At 49.6% G+C, this 14,739-nt stretch overlaps 1 protein-coding gene across 1 annotated transcript in view; it reads left to right on the top strand.

Annotated features, from left to right (window-relative positions):
• Positions 1-14,739, top strand: part of PRKCA (protein kinase C alpha) — a 405,239-nt gene that overhangs the window by 100,138 nt on the left and 290,362 nt on the right. The gene's annotated exons all lie outside the window — the stretch shown is intronic.

Here is a 14,739-nt window from a genome sequence, read left to right as displayed (position 1 = left end):
CTGCATCCCCTCAGGTCCCAGGAAGTGGGGCTGCAGGAGAGCCATTGTCTCCCAAGTGTGGTCAGAAACCATGTTTAGACTCCCGGTAAACCATCTGAGGCAACTGCTATGTCCCTACATCCTCCTTTGAAGGATGAAGCACGAGTCCGGGGCAGAGTGGGTCTTCAGGTGTTTTGGTGGTGGGCTGGAGGGTGTTGCCCTGAAGCCCAAGAAGGGTTCCAGATGGGAGTGGATTCTGATTTACCTCCAGTAGAGCGTGCTTTTCATCTGTGGTCCGGAGCTCCTGCAGAAACCAAGTTAATGGACACTTCTCTACTGTTAGTCCTAGGTCTTTGTCCGTATAGAGAAGTGAAGGTGGGTTTCTGGGGCCACAAGGAAATAAATGACCAGATGATGGGAACTAGGGTCAAAGAGTGCTCTTTTAGGTCCAGGCTCTGAGCAGCCTTGCTTGATCACTGTTGATTTTCTTTGGTCCTTTCTCATGACTTTTCCCTTCTGTGCTGGGAGGAAAAGTCCAGCTTGCTGACTGGCCCAGGGCTTTCCAGGGAAATCACAGGACCCGAGGAGAAGTGGCATGTTAATTTGCTTCACACGGTGAACCTGCTTTGTGGAGCAGGCTCTGGGCCTCAAGCTTGTAATGAAGTCACAGCTGGCCCTTACTGTTCAAGCTGGAAAACGTATTCCTGTTAATGCGCCACTAATAACTAGTTTTCAGAATGCGGAGTGTTTCTTCTTGTAATTGTCCACTAATTTATTGTCTTCCTGATGGGGGGAAATATCCATGTATCTGCAGTCATCACTGCTCTTTGTGCGACTGGGTTTATTGTTTTTGATACTTGCAGATATTTCAGACACGGACCTTTTATATGCTTTATGTGGCACAATATTCATACTTATTAGGGCTATTTAATAGTGTATGTAAATGCGTTCAGTGCAGCTGTCCTGGACAATAGTCATGGAAATGAATTCATTTTTTTTTCCTTTGATACTTCAAATCTTTTCATATTTTTTCTTGATGGAACAGACCAGGGTCGTTGGGAGAGGCAACTTCTGTTTTTCTTTGTAGGGAGACCATTGGAGTTTTCGTTGTTTCTTGCAGGTCCTGACCCACGCTGGTCAGAATAAAATTAACTACATCAGAAATACTTGGGCAAGCTTTGTCTCTGCTCCCGGGAGGCTGTGGTTGACCCCTCGGGCCACCAGTGCCTCCACATGTTCCTTAATGCCTCCCTTCGCCCACTTGGATCACCCTGGAGTTCCTTCTGAAACAGAAGTGAGGGCTGCTGCGTGGGGTTGCTTCCTGAGTGGGACAGGTACATAGTTCCGTTTCTGGAGGCTTCGTGCATCTGTCCTGCTTGTTAGCTTCTTCCCTCTGCCACACATCTCTGGCTGCTTTTAATCTTCAGTGAGCACGGGAAGCTGAGGAAGTGTATTAGAACAAAATCTAAAACGAAGCCGCATTGGCACCTGGTAAACCTGAGGACCTCTGTCCCGTGGAACACCAGGGATGGTCTCTCCCACATGCTCATGCCTTTTCATTGGCAGTGATTCAGCCTTTCTGAAGCACTTCCTACTCACTCCTTCATGCCACCTTGAGAAATGTGCCCTGAAAGGCAGGTGAACGCGTTTTTAGGATTGCTGTTGAAGCAGCCACCACTCACTATTGGAAGCACTAAAAGGGCTATTTACTTCTGTGAGTAAGGAGGAGAGCTTTGCTCTGTAGACTTTTCCTGAGACCAGCTGGGAGCTGATCCTATAGAGGGTTTTGGGAAGCAGGAAAAGGCGGGCTGGGCAGGCCTTGGGCAGTGGAAGGGAGTAGATCGTAGCTGCCAAGGTCAATGTGGGTGAGCTTGCTCTTGGCCTCCTGACAAGAACATGGCAATGTCAGGAGGGTGTACTGGTGCTGAGCTGTCAGGGATCAGTGAAACTGGTGTTTTGTTGCCATGACTACAGACCAGGTTTTTCCCCTTTTGTTCTCCCACATCCCCCCCCCCCCCCCCTTTTGGCGCTTTCTCAGACAACGCTGTAGGAGAGACCCTCCAGGAAAAAATCTTCCCTGAATTCCTTCTCCTTCCTGAGATCTCATTTGCAGGAATCTGATTTTTCACGGCACTAAATAATTGAGAAAGCTAAGGCTTAGGGAGGCCACGTGGCTTTCCCAGGTCCCCACGGTTGGTCAGCAGGAGAAGGTGGTCCTTCAAGTTCTCCAGATCTTCACTGTTTTGATGCCCAGACTGTGCCGTTGGTCCTGTGGGTTAGTGTTTCTCACACAGGTGTGTAGTTTGTTAAGGGAATAAAGTGAGGTTGCCTGTGCTGTGAGTAGGTTCGATTTTCTTTCTAAAGCAAGATCATCCCCTGCTGATCCATATCCCAATCCGCATATTCCATACCTTGCTGTAGGTAAAGACAGCTTGACAAGCCAGGCTGGTTGTCAGGTGTAAGCTGATGCAGTTGGAATGCCCAAAGCAAGGCTCTGATGTATGTGATTATATTGGAGGAAGGCGGCCAACGAGAGGGAAGAATTCCTCCTAATTTTGGCTTCCTTACCCCCCTCACCGCCCCCCCCCCCTTTTTTTTAAGCAAAGAGAACTCCAGAGACTATTCCAGGAAGCAGGATGCTTCAGGAGGCTGTGAGTAAATCAGTGTGTGTTCCCTGTAGTATGTGCCCTGGAGGAGAGCCCAGAGCTTCCCCTTAGCCCCTGCGTGGGGCCCTGGAGGCATCTTATAATGAAATTACCTGCACGAAAATTTCCAATAAACACAGTCAAGAGCAGCCTCTCCCCCTGTTGAGTTCTTGCCAGCCTCTTCTTCCTCTTCTGGTCTTTGAAACACCGAAGGAGCTTTCCAAACCCAGAGCAGCCAAAGGGAGAGTGAGGACGGGGCATGAACCCCTCTAGCCCAGGGCTCCCCCCAAGCTTCACCTCCAGGACACCTGGGGAATGTTTGCAAAACCCCTGACTTAGGACCTTCTGTGGGGAGGCTGGGCACTGGGTTATCTTTGCAGAGCTTCCCCAAGGGCCCGGTACCCTCACGAAAGGGCTCTGCTGTAGGTCCGGCTCTGTGGATTCGTGGCTACAGCCAGCAGGGCACAGCAGGACATGAGCAGAGCTGGGGCAGAGAGCCTCACCTTGGGGGCTTGCCCTTGGTCTCCTAACCAGACTCTGGGGGGGCTCCTGGGCCTGTTAGATGCCAGTGGAGCAAGGGGGCAGAGGAGTCCTGTTTTCAGCTTGAGCCTTGAGGTTTGGAGAAGCATGAATGGGGGAGAAGACCATAGCTGTTCCTTGATGTGTGGAACAGCTTGGCTTTGTTCTGATGGACAATGGCTGTGTTGTCCTGATTCTCATGCCTCGATGAGGCCTGGGGAGTGGGCCGGTAGTGTTTATGGAATCCAGTCCCTCTATGTGTTCTATCCAGCGTGGTTTGTGTAGTCCTTGGTAATGCATCATAGGCCTCAAAGTGCTGAATAAAAGGAAATCAATTGGCTTTAAAATGATTTTTGAGCGGCAGATGATGGATTGGTCTTCGAGGTCATGTCCATGGGCGAGCACGGGTAGTACAGAAGCAGGAGGGCCGTTGTCGGGTGCAGAACCAGATCTGTAGCTGCTGCTTTGCTCCAGGAAGGCCCCTGAGTGAGGCTCGGGAATCGGATTGTCCCCTTCAGGCTTCAGCTCTACAGTTTGCTTCTCTGTGTGGACCTGGGACGGGTCGCTGAACTTGTCTGTGCCTCGGTTAGCATTCTGGCACCCAGGCGCCCTAAAACTTAGTTCTAAGGGTACTACCTACCTCATGGGGTTGCTGGGGGGCGATGGGTAAAGTGCAGTCATGTCAAGTGCTCGGAGCCTTCCTGGAACACGGTAATTATTAACGTTAGCAAAACTGCCACAGCCCAGAAACCCTAGCTTGAATGTCTGCATTATTTGTCTGCTAATCTTGACTTTGTGGTTTGATCCATATTTTTCTCAATGCTGAGTTTCAAATTTATTTGTACTTTGCTGTTTGTATTCTTGTGGGTAACCTTTCGATCATGTGTGGGTGAAATTAAAATAAATTCAAATGCCAGGCTTTGGTCCTGGAGTCCAGAGTGCTTGAATTCAGAAAGACAAGATTTTTCTTATTTTCTTATTTTTTCTTTTATTTACTTTTTGAGAGCAAGCCCGAGCGGGGTAAGGGCCGGGGGAGAGAATCTTAAGCAGGGGCTACTCCTAGTGCTGAGCCCAACAACAGGGATCGATGTCACGACCATGAGATCATGACGTGAGCCAAAAGCAAGAGACGGGCACTTAACTGAGCCACCCAGGTGACCCAACAAAGATTTTTCTAAGCACAAGGGTGCAGCTGGGCTAGTACCACATTGAACTTGTGGCCTGAGCATGTGTCCTGACCTCCTATCCGGGAACTGTTGCCTAAGTGTGTATCTCTCCTCAAGTCCCGTCCCTCCCTCCCCCAATTCAGACCCATTTAAGGTTCTGGAACCGTACCTTGCCAGATGGACTTACTGGCATAGACGGACACTTTTTCTTTACTTTTTAAAGTGCAGCTTATAGGGGTGCCTGGGTGGCTCAGTCAGTTGAACGTCCAACTCTGGATTTTAGCTCATGATCCTGGGGTTGTCAGACTGAGCCCCGCATCGGGCTCTGTGCTGAGTGTGGGGCCTGCCTGAAATTCTCTCCCTCTGCCCCTCTCCCCTGCTTGTGTTCCTCTTTTTCTCTAAAATAAAAAACTAATAAAGCATAGTTTGCTGTCAGAAAGCCCCAAAATGTTGTGACAAGAAGGCTTGGTGCTCCTGAAAACTGGCAACTTGTCTTGGTGTGATGGTAAACATGCACCTTCTTGTAATTGTAGATGCTCGTGGGCCCGGGACCACACATACCACCTTCGAGGGGATCACTGTTCTGTTAAACACTACAGTTAGCCCCGGACTAGGCTCTTGGAGAGGGAGGTGAAGTACAAAAGAGCAGTCTGCAAGCTCGATGTGGTGGGGGGGAGACACATGATGACTTGGGGAGACCTTAGGAGAAAAAGGGAATGTGAAAAGATGTATCTCGAACAATACACATTAAGCATAGAGCTCATGGAATGGATCTAATGAGCAAGGAAAGACCTTTTAGGAGTGGGTGGATTCTGAGCTGGGTCTTGGAAAAAATGGAGAGCTTCGTAGGTAGAGAAGATGGCATGTGTTGAGAAGGAAGATGTATGTTGGACATGACCACCCTGACGGACTCCTACTCTAAACCTAGCAGCGAAGTTAGAATTGGGGGAGCTGAATGACCAGGCACGTAGGTGTGTGCCATCCGACACATTGAGGGAAATCCTTGCAGCTTCTTGAGCCAGACCTGTGGTGCAGCTGGAGGGAGCATGTGTTGAGATGTTTCCACCCACTAGGAAGGAGCAGAAAGGAGGAAATGGGCTGCTAATGGTGGAAATGTGCGGGAGTGGGAGGGGAGTCACCTTTTTGGACCTGGGGGAAAGTCCTCAGGGTCTGTTCAAAAGGTGAATAATAAGGGAAGAAAAATTCCAGGTCTCCAGAGGTGGAGGTCTAGCATGGATGGCATGGATTTTGAATGAAGATCACATGACAGCTAGAAATAGCTTTGCAGGGGGAAATCACTCACTGCCCTCAAAAGAGCCTGGTTTGAAGTTGGGACTCTGGACTCCACGTGCTTCTGTTCAACTCCCAGTTACTACCTGGTTATCAGCTGTGCGATTGTGGGCAAACGTCCTGTTTTACTTCCCCCATTTATAAAATGGGGATGATAGCACCTACCCCGTAAGGTAGGTATGAGGGTTAAGTGGGAGCTCATCTAAAATGTGTGGACCAGTGCTTGGCATGGAGGAAGCGCTCCCTGTCTTTGCTATAATACTGGTAGTAGCCATCATATTGAAAAACCAGAGTGTAGGTGGGGGGCTGAGGATGGGAGGTCTAAATTTTGGAGACGCAGGTGCTAGAACTGTAAGGATAAGGGATCTTCTCAATGGGGTGAGTTGAGGATCTGTGTAAATGGAGATCAGCCTGGTGCCTTAGGGAAGACCCCTGTGGAATAGTGGGAGGACCACAAGAAATCCAAGTCAGACCACGAATAACTGGAGAATTAGGAGACAAATCAAGAGACTGTGTTGTCATGGAAACCAAGGAAGGAGAGTGGGTTTTTTTTTTTTTTTTTTTTTTTGAGATGTGCTCCAAAACAGATACATGGAGAATCAGGTGTAAACTGAGGGGGGGGGAAACATGTACCATTGATTGGGCCTGGATGTTGTTAAAGATGGTAACACAGTACAGTTCTGGGAAAATTGAGAGAAGCTGAGTTCAAAGGATACAGGAACCAGGATAGGAGAGGGTGGGCAAATGATGAGTGGCATAATGATGCAGAGGAGCAAATGCAACCCCCCCCCCCCCCTGCTTCGCTGTGGGAGAAGGGGTATTTTAAAAGAGCTGTGAAGAACAACCAATAGAAAGCAAGAGATCTGAAATACAAGTGCAGGGAAGAGTAAATGCGAGCATCCAGGGGAGGAAATCGGCAGTGTGATGTGCACACGGAGAAGGAAAGGCTGAGCAGGGGAAGGGGCTCGTCTTGTCCAAGATGAGAGAAGTGGAGGCTTGGAGGGGTGGGAGAAGGCACAGGTCTGTAAGCAGGTTGTCTCTACAGGGGAAAAACATGACTTTGCCTCATGTGAAGGATGTTTCTTGAACCTTAAACTTGGAGTGGTTTTTTTTTTTTTTTTTTTTTTTTTTTTTGCCAGAGATCGATTTCTTATAATGTTTCTAGGCACAGGGGAAGAAATGTGGAGTTTTCATAGCTTTCAGTGTACAGGTCATTTCTGCTAGAAAGATGGAAGTTTGGAAACCAGCTCACAAAGGGATTTGCTTGTTGACCCTGGTAGGTGAACGGTGCCCTGCAGTCAGGGGTGCTGCTTGCCTGATGGTCCCCCAGCAGGGACGGTTAAGGAACAGGCTCCCCTAGAGCAGCTTGGGTCAGGATGCTGTGAACGGCAGTGTGAGTGGGCCATTCTCCTAAGGTTTCCTCTTTCCGCCTTCCGATAGATGAGCCCAGTGGGATAAAGCTGTAGCTGCTCTGTGCCCACCTGGGCGAGCTCCTCTCCCTCCCTGCTTCTGCTAAGTCTTCTGAAAATCCTTCATCTCCTCGTCCTTTCGAAGAACTGATTCGTGTCTATACATAGCTGTTAGCAGGTTCACTTCCTGTTTGGACACCACGAATAAATGAGGCGATTTTACCACTGTCTGGCAGGCTTCTGGATGAAGTGCCGTTTCTCTGGGCTGTTGGGGGCGAGGGGGAGAGAAAACCAACGGCCAGACCCACAGAGGACTGGGAGCAGGGCGTACAACAGGGTTCAGGGGGCAGCAGGGCTGAGGGGTGTCGTTCTCTGTGCATGACGGGGGTTGAGAAAGCAGAGGTTTGGAGGCTGTCGTGACCTCCGGCTCCTGTGTTCGGCAGTGAAGGTCCTGAGCGTTTCGGTCTTGCCAGAGCTCTGTCAGCAAAAGGCAGATTCAGGAGTTTCGTTGCCTCTGGCTGCTGGTGGCCCCAGTGTTCCCAGGGGACGTAGATCCCAAGTCTGTAAACATCCAGTTGGACTGTTTCCTGGCAACAAGAAGCTCAAAAAAGGAAGTGCTCGAGAGACGAAACAAGTTGCCCAAACTTTGATCAGATGTGGGAAGTTGTTCTTCTAGAACTGGGAACTTCATTTAGGCCAGACCAAAAAGAGAAGATTAGGGGGAGAATAGAGAAGTAAACAGTCACTCCTAATAGTGATAAGAATAACCACCATCGTTATTGTCGGCGGCGGTAACGGGTATCTGGTGAGGACCTGGGTGCATAAAGTGTTACCTTGCAACAACTTGTAATAAACGAGTTACTACTATATGCATGCTTTGATGGGTGGAAAAAAAAAATCATGCCACTACTGTCATGTAGACACGTGGCCTGGGCTGGCTTCATGCTTTCAGGTTCTAAAATGTGTTCCCGTAAGGATCAGGGTAGTTCTTACAGGGAGGGGCTGTTCACTGTCCTTTGCCCTTTGTGCTTCAAGTCTCCAGAACCTTTGTGGTTGAGGTTTGTGGGAGCCTGCAGTTGGAAAACTTGGGCTCCGGGGTTCCTGATGATCGTCTCTGTCAGACGATGTATGAGCCTTGGTGTGCAGTCTTTTGCTGCTGTTCTTTTTGGCAAGCACTGTTTTTCGTTACTTGATGAGAAAGCCTTTCATGAGTCTGACCCGAAGGACCTGATTAGCAGAGGCAGAAAAATGGAATCGGCAATTGCCACGTTATAAAAAGTGAAACAAGGGTGGTTGTGTTGTCGTCCCTCCCACACAGCCTGGAAATCCCATAATTAGCACAACAGTCGTCTTGTGCTGATGGATTTCCTAAGTCACTCCCAGAAGAACTTGGGTGATACGTACATCCCTTCTAAATAATGGTCTTATTCTCCCCCCACCCCCAAAATGTCCTTTTCCCATGAAATACCAGAAACACGGATTCCTAAGATATTACAAGCCATCGGCTTCTAAGGGATCGTAACTACGCTGAGTTCCTCAGCTCAGATTTCTGAAGAGGTGAAGAATAAAAGGTAAAAGCAAGTGCAGGCCCCACATTTGTAAGCGTTTCCTGCCTCAAAGCTACGGGATGGAAAAGACTTCGAGTCCTGTGTAGCTGAAGACGGTGGCATGTTCCCATGTGTGCATTCTTCAAATTTTATCAACTTAGCTACTCTGGACCAAGTTGGTTATTCAGGAAGTTGGCAAATATTCATCAAGCTCCTGTTCTTTCAAGTTGTTGGTGTGGGGGGACTCTGGAGATTAAAAAAAAAAAAAGGTGGGGGGCCTGCCCTCCTAGGATTCAAAGTTTAGCAGAAGACGGGCCTTTAACAATAAGTGCCAATACTTAGAGAATCCTGATGACAGTGAGTGGCCCTGAGAAGCAGGAGGCCCTGAATGTGCTTATAACCTGATCTGGGGCCGGTGGTCAAGGGGGGCTTTTTGGAGGCCTGGATGTTGAAGGCAGGGACCCAGGGTGGCCGAGAGCCAGTGAGGGATGCTTGGAGGATGAAGTGACAACAGTGGCTTGCTGAATCCAAGATGCCAGCACTTGAAAGATTCTCGCCGGGTCCTGTTAAGTTCACGGTTCTTGCCGACTCCCCTTTGCCAGCAGGGGCAGAACGCTGTTGGGAGAGGGTGGTACCTACTTCCCCTTTCTCTTCAAAGTCTGTTTCTGTGTCTAAAAATGAACCGGAGCCCCATCTGCTTGTGATTTTTTTTTTTTTTTAAAACCCTTGAAATGTTTGTTATTTTTAATACCACTTCATGTGACTCTTCTCATCTAGAGAAGATGCTTCTATTCAGGTGGTTTTGTGGTCACGCCGGGGATCTGTAGGCCTTCCCCTTGAAAATGGAAGTGAACGTTTGTGATCAGTCTCCTAAAGGAAGTGAAGTAAGAGCTACTAGGCTTTCCCCACCCCCCTTCCCCCCCTTTTAGGTAACTTGTTTCCCTGCTTCCTGAATTTAGGTGAAGACAGAACACCTAATTTATACTGAGGTGATCTATTAGTCCTGGTAACTTAAGGCATGTGTATATTTGTACCATAATGGATGTCAATGGCATAATCCCTAGGGGATGGTTTTCTTAGAACGAATCCATGGTGACCAGAAGCTGTTGGCGGTTTTATATATGCCACACCACCACAGCCCTGCTTCAGGTGCCTTTGGTTAATGCTGAGTGATGGGCAGATGGACAGAAAGTTCACCCAGGAAGATACCCCCAGGTTCTAATTGGTTTAGTTTTATGGCCCCACTTTTGCCACGGGGTGTCTTTTACATGCCAGCATGTTGTTTCATCTTGGTGTCTTTTAATTCTGGGTCTCCCCTCGCCCCCCCATTCCCCCCAGCCAGTCTCCCTCCATCTGTCCTTGGACCCTTCTCCCCCAATCTGTTTCTATTCCACAGAGGGGCTAAAACTCTCCATCCTACCCCATACTTCCTGCTGATGATCACTGAGAAGCTTTCCACTGCTTTTTCAGGATTAAGTCCAGGATTCTATGGACTACCGGGCCGTGTGCCCTCTACCTGCTGCCTGAAATCTCTTGATTCCCCGGGGGGCTTGAGTGTGCCTTCCCTCCTTTCTGTTCTGGGCCTTTCCTGGCTGTTCTGTCAGTGCTCTTTTCCTTTTGCCACCTGGTTACCTCCTTTTCTTCCCCTTAGTTCCAGCTGGAACCTTATTTACCTCTGAAGAGTTTTCTTTAGGCCCCGGATCATCTCCGATCCCTTGGTGACTTTCCTATCACTCACGTTTGCTCATCCTAATGTCCGTCATAGCTGTGATGTAGTCTTCACACGTCATCCAGATTTGTCTCCCACTGGAATGAAAGCTCAGGCCAGATGTTATCTTCCCTTGGATTGACCTGTGAACCTCAACACTTAGCACATATGTCTATGCCATATTTTTCAGCTTTAGACTTTAAATATGTATCTCTTGGGACACCTGGGTGGTTCAGTCGGTTAAGTGTCTGACTTCAGCTCAGGTCATGATCTTATGGTTTGTGGGTTGGAGCCCCACGTCGAGCTCTGTGCTGACAGCTCGGAGCCTGGAGCCTGCTTCAGATTCGGTGTCTCTCTTCCCTTCAAAAATAAACATTAAAACCAAATGTGTTTCTGCTCCCCCCCCCCCCATATAGTTGGACATACTGTTTGGGGATGACTGTTACCGAGTTGACTGGCAGTGAGTGGTTCTTTTGCAGCCCTGTTTGCCTAAGAGCTAGTAATTTTTTTCATCGTGGGAACGGTTGCAGTTGATGTGAACACAGTGGCCATGCCAGTCCTGCCCACCATCTCCGGGTGATCACGTCATGTCAGTGTGTTGCTCTCCCGGGCAGAGTCCTGCTCGGTGTCTGGTTAGACCTCTCAGAATGCCCGCTGGCTGCTAGGAACTCGGTTAGGTGGCTGAAGTTCAGAGAAGGTCAGTGGCTTGCCCGTTGTTGGGAGTGGTGGGTAAGGATGGAGAATCCGGCTTTTCTGGTTCTGGCTTGGAGTGTGGGCTGCCCTCCCTGATGGTTTTGTGCTGGCCTGTTGAGCGTTAGAACGATGCATACGCCGGTCCCTTACAAGCTGTGCTGTCTCGAGGCTCACACATAATGAGTGAGCAGTGATTTGGGATAGCCCGGTTGAGGTGATTGGCATCTGTTTCTCTTAAAAAGCAATCGAGCCTTGCTACTGGAGAGCAGGAAATAAAGTCAGGCTACTTTGATGTCACTGTGGATGAGACAGAAGGCTTATTTGCCCTGGCTGGAGAGAATTCCCACGAGAGTTTGTGGAAGGAGGAACTTAACTCACTAAACCGGTTGCACACATTTCTTCAGGTGCATGTAGACGTCTTAGTTACTATGAGTGACAGATTGTGCCACGTTGGGACATGGGCAATGGTATGAATACAAGGCCTGCTGTGCAGCCTTCCCTGAAATTTGAGAACTGGTCCTTGGTGACAGACAATGGTAAAAGTGGGCAGTGGCTCATTTAACAAGAGGAATAAAAAATGCGGTGGATGGAAGAAGGGGCAGGAAGAGGTTTAGCTAATAAGAAATTCCTGACCACCCACAACCTAATGAAAAAATGCTCCCCCGTTGCCAGAAGCTGGCAAGATCCCAACAGAGGAGGGCGAACATGTGGTTAGATACCTACTTCATCTGGACAGACTTCTGCAAGATGCAGGCTGGGGTAGTAAATCCTATGCTTCGAACTCAGACCTAAGTGGGGGGCGGGGGTTGACTCCCTGCTTCGCACCAGCATCAGCAAATGACTTACTCTTTGGGAGTCTGTTTTCCATTCTGTCAAGGGGGTTTGGGGATACTTCACAGGGTGGTCGCATGAGTCAAAGGCCACAAGTATGTGAAGTTCCTAGTACTGGTCCCAGCACAGAGTGAGGTGTGCCGGATTGTAAGTCCTCACGAACATACTTGGCTTGCGTTTCCCAGGTGCTGGTCCTGCTCTGCGGGTACTGGTTCCTGCAGTCCAGGAACTTCTGATAGAAGCTGGCCCTATCTGCTGTCACCCTGCCTCGCTGACTCGAAGACACGTGCTTTCACATTTCAGTGTTCTGGCATCAGATGTTTTACAGTCGATAGCATGTCATGGTTCGATTGGCAGCGTTCTTGACTTCTAGAAGTACATCTTACCGTGGATGGTATCTCTGATGTCCTGAGACTGGGAGCTCAATGACTCTTGGGAGAGAGTCTCAGAGGCCGGTTGCCTTGTGAGTGAGGACTCTGAGCCCCCCCCTTCCTGACCTGTAGGGAACACCCCTTTCTCTGGAGTGTAACAGAATTAAGATGGCAGTGTGTGTGTGTGTGTGTGTGTGTGTGTGTGTGTGTGTGTGTGTATGTGAGAGCGAGAGAGAGAGAGCACGCGTGCGAGTGGACATCAGCAGAGGCTTGTCTTTGAGGTAAGGGTTTGGTGGCTTCATCTGGAGAGGCATGCTGGTGCTGAATTTCGGGGAGAATTTCTCCCTTGTTTGCCTGTGTAGGAGTTTAATTTTAGCGCTTGGGACTGGGAATCATTTGTTGAGAGGTACTCCCACCCCTGAAACCCTTGTTTGCACCTGGTGGAGAGAATAAAGCTTTCAAGCACAAAATATAATTTCCTTCCCTGCGTGTTTCTTTTCATAGTGTTTTAGAAAATCCTCCTCAGTCTCCAGAGTCCTTGAACACCTCTCTCTACTACTCGGAACACTTTTCCCCCACTACTCAGAACACCTACCAGGCCACACCCACGCGTGCCACACGTGCACACGCACACGCCTAGTGAGACCTTAATGAGCCCTGGTGTTTATAGTGACACGTGCCTGCCCCTGCCTGAATTTGCTACCCAGACTTGCCTCTCAGTGTCTTGTCTGTGACGTTCCAGAGCGTGGGACTCCTGAATCGGCCGGTGTCTCTGGGTCCCTTTGAAGCAAGCTCTCTGCTGTTGGAGCCTCTACCTGTCCAGGTGCCTGGGGCTGCTTGGAGCCCTGAACCCAGGTGGGGCTGAAAGGAAACGAGAGCGGGAACTGCACTCTGTTCCAGACGTTCGCATCTCCAGGCTGGCTGGCTGCAGTGGGTCTGGGGAGTGCAAAATTTCGAGGCTCTTGGGGTCATTCCCAACAACCGCCTCTGAGTGGAAGGCCTCTGACAGCGACAAGGAGGAATCCCTGGTTATTAGGGCACGGGACTAATTAAAGCCATTCTGGGAGGAGAAGAGCTAATGGAGTGTGATCCCTCAGAGGACCCGAACAGTCACAAGTGTAGACAGACTCACTCTGTGATCATACACGTGGCTGGGGACCTGAGATGATGCTCCAGTGCGTCTGCCAAGCCAGTGCTCAGAGCTTTGCTCAGTGTGCTTGGCGGTAAGTGGTGCAAACATTTGTGACCCACCTTGTGTCCCTCATGACCGTGACTCCCTGTGGGGTCTAGTCCTTAGTGGTTGCTTTAATCTGCCTGCTTAGGGCTGTGTTCCCCTTACGTCCAGGGATAAGGTGGACTTTGAAGCCATAGCGCTTTCCTAGGACTCCAGCAGCCTAGGCTCTGGTGAAGGTACTGCTTCCTAACATTTGTGATAGGCTCTTATCCCTTCACCTGTGTTCACCTCCTTCCAGAAGACCGAGGGGCCTGTGGTAGAGACGGCCATCCTCCCTCTGGCGGGCCCAAGTATTGAAACAGCATCCTTCTCCAAAATGGAAAGAGTTTCTTTTCTTCCTAATCATCATTGCTCAAGAGAGAGGTTTTTACTCTCTCTCAATTGGACCAGGATTGAGATGGTCTAATTATGCTTTAAAAAAAAAAAACAAAAAACAAAAAAACGGGGGTTTCGTTTTCATAGGCACCTGTATTTTTGATATGGCTGAGTTCTGGTAGGCGCTTACCTTGAGTCCGGTGAGGAGCTGCAGAGAGCCACCTCCCCGGGGCACCGGGCTTGCTGCACGTGGGTGATGCGTTGCTGCCTGCAGTGCTGGTGGCCGAGTTGGGGTCCTTAAGCACAGGGGCTGGCGCCCCAGTCCCCTGGAGGCAGCAGCACCTTGGTCAGCGTCTGCTGTGACTCATCCCCGGGAGGGGAGGACCCGGTCGCCTTGAGAACTGAGGGGCTGAAGCGAAGGTGTATCTCAAGGCTCTAATGATCCCTTTGACCTGCAGACTGAGAGACTGCTTAGCTGGGTAGAAGATGTGGTTCAGAGAGAGAGTGGGGGTGGGGATGGGGGGGAATGGGGGGGGGGGAATCTCCCAGCACTAACTTCTGAGGATGAGAACTTCAAGTCCGTTTGGCTTTTCATCACACAGCTGTTTCCAGAGAATGCAAATCCTTTTTAACAGTTGAGGACATTGACTCTTAATTCCTCTTTATTTTTATTTCGTGAGAGTCTTAGGATGTATATACGAGCCATCCATTTCTTAAACTTTTAACAGCATTCTGTTTTTCTCATGAAGCTGGCACCTAGCCTCCTGTTCTTTCCATGAGAAGCGGGGGACTGGTGGAGCTAGATTTGGGGGGGGGGTGAGCCCGTGTTGCTGTGAGCGGTGGGAAGAACCTGCCCTTGCTGTGACATGGGTGCGTTTTCTAGGCTCTTGAGTAGACACCTAGGAGCGGAATTGTGGAATCCTAGGGCAGCAAGGTTTAGGTGTCTGAAATCTTGCCAAATCGTTTCCCACAGCAGCCACACCATCTTAAAGTTCCACCAGCATGGACGGTAACTCTAAGTTCCGCCACCTT

The sequence above is a fragment of the Prionailurus viverrinus genome, chromosome E1, assembly GCF_022837055.1.
Source record: "Prionailurus viverrinus isolate Anna chromosome E1, UM_Priviv_1.0, whole genome shotgun sequence".
NCBI classification, from domain to species: domain Eukaryota; kingdom Metazoa; phylum Chordata; class Mammalia; order Carnivora; family Felidae; genus Prionailurus; species Prionailurus viverrinus.
This window is presented reverse-complemented; position numbering and strand designations above follow the sequence as displayed.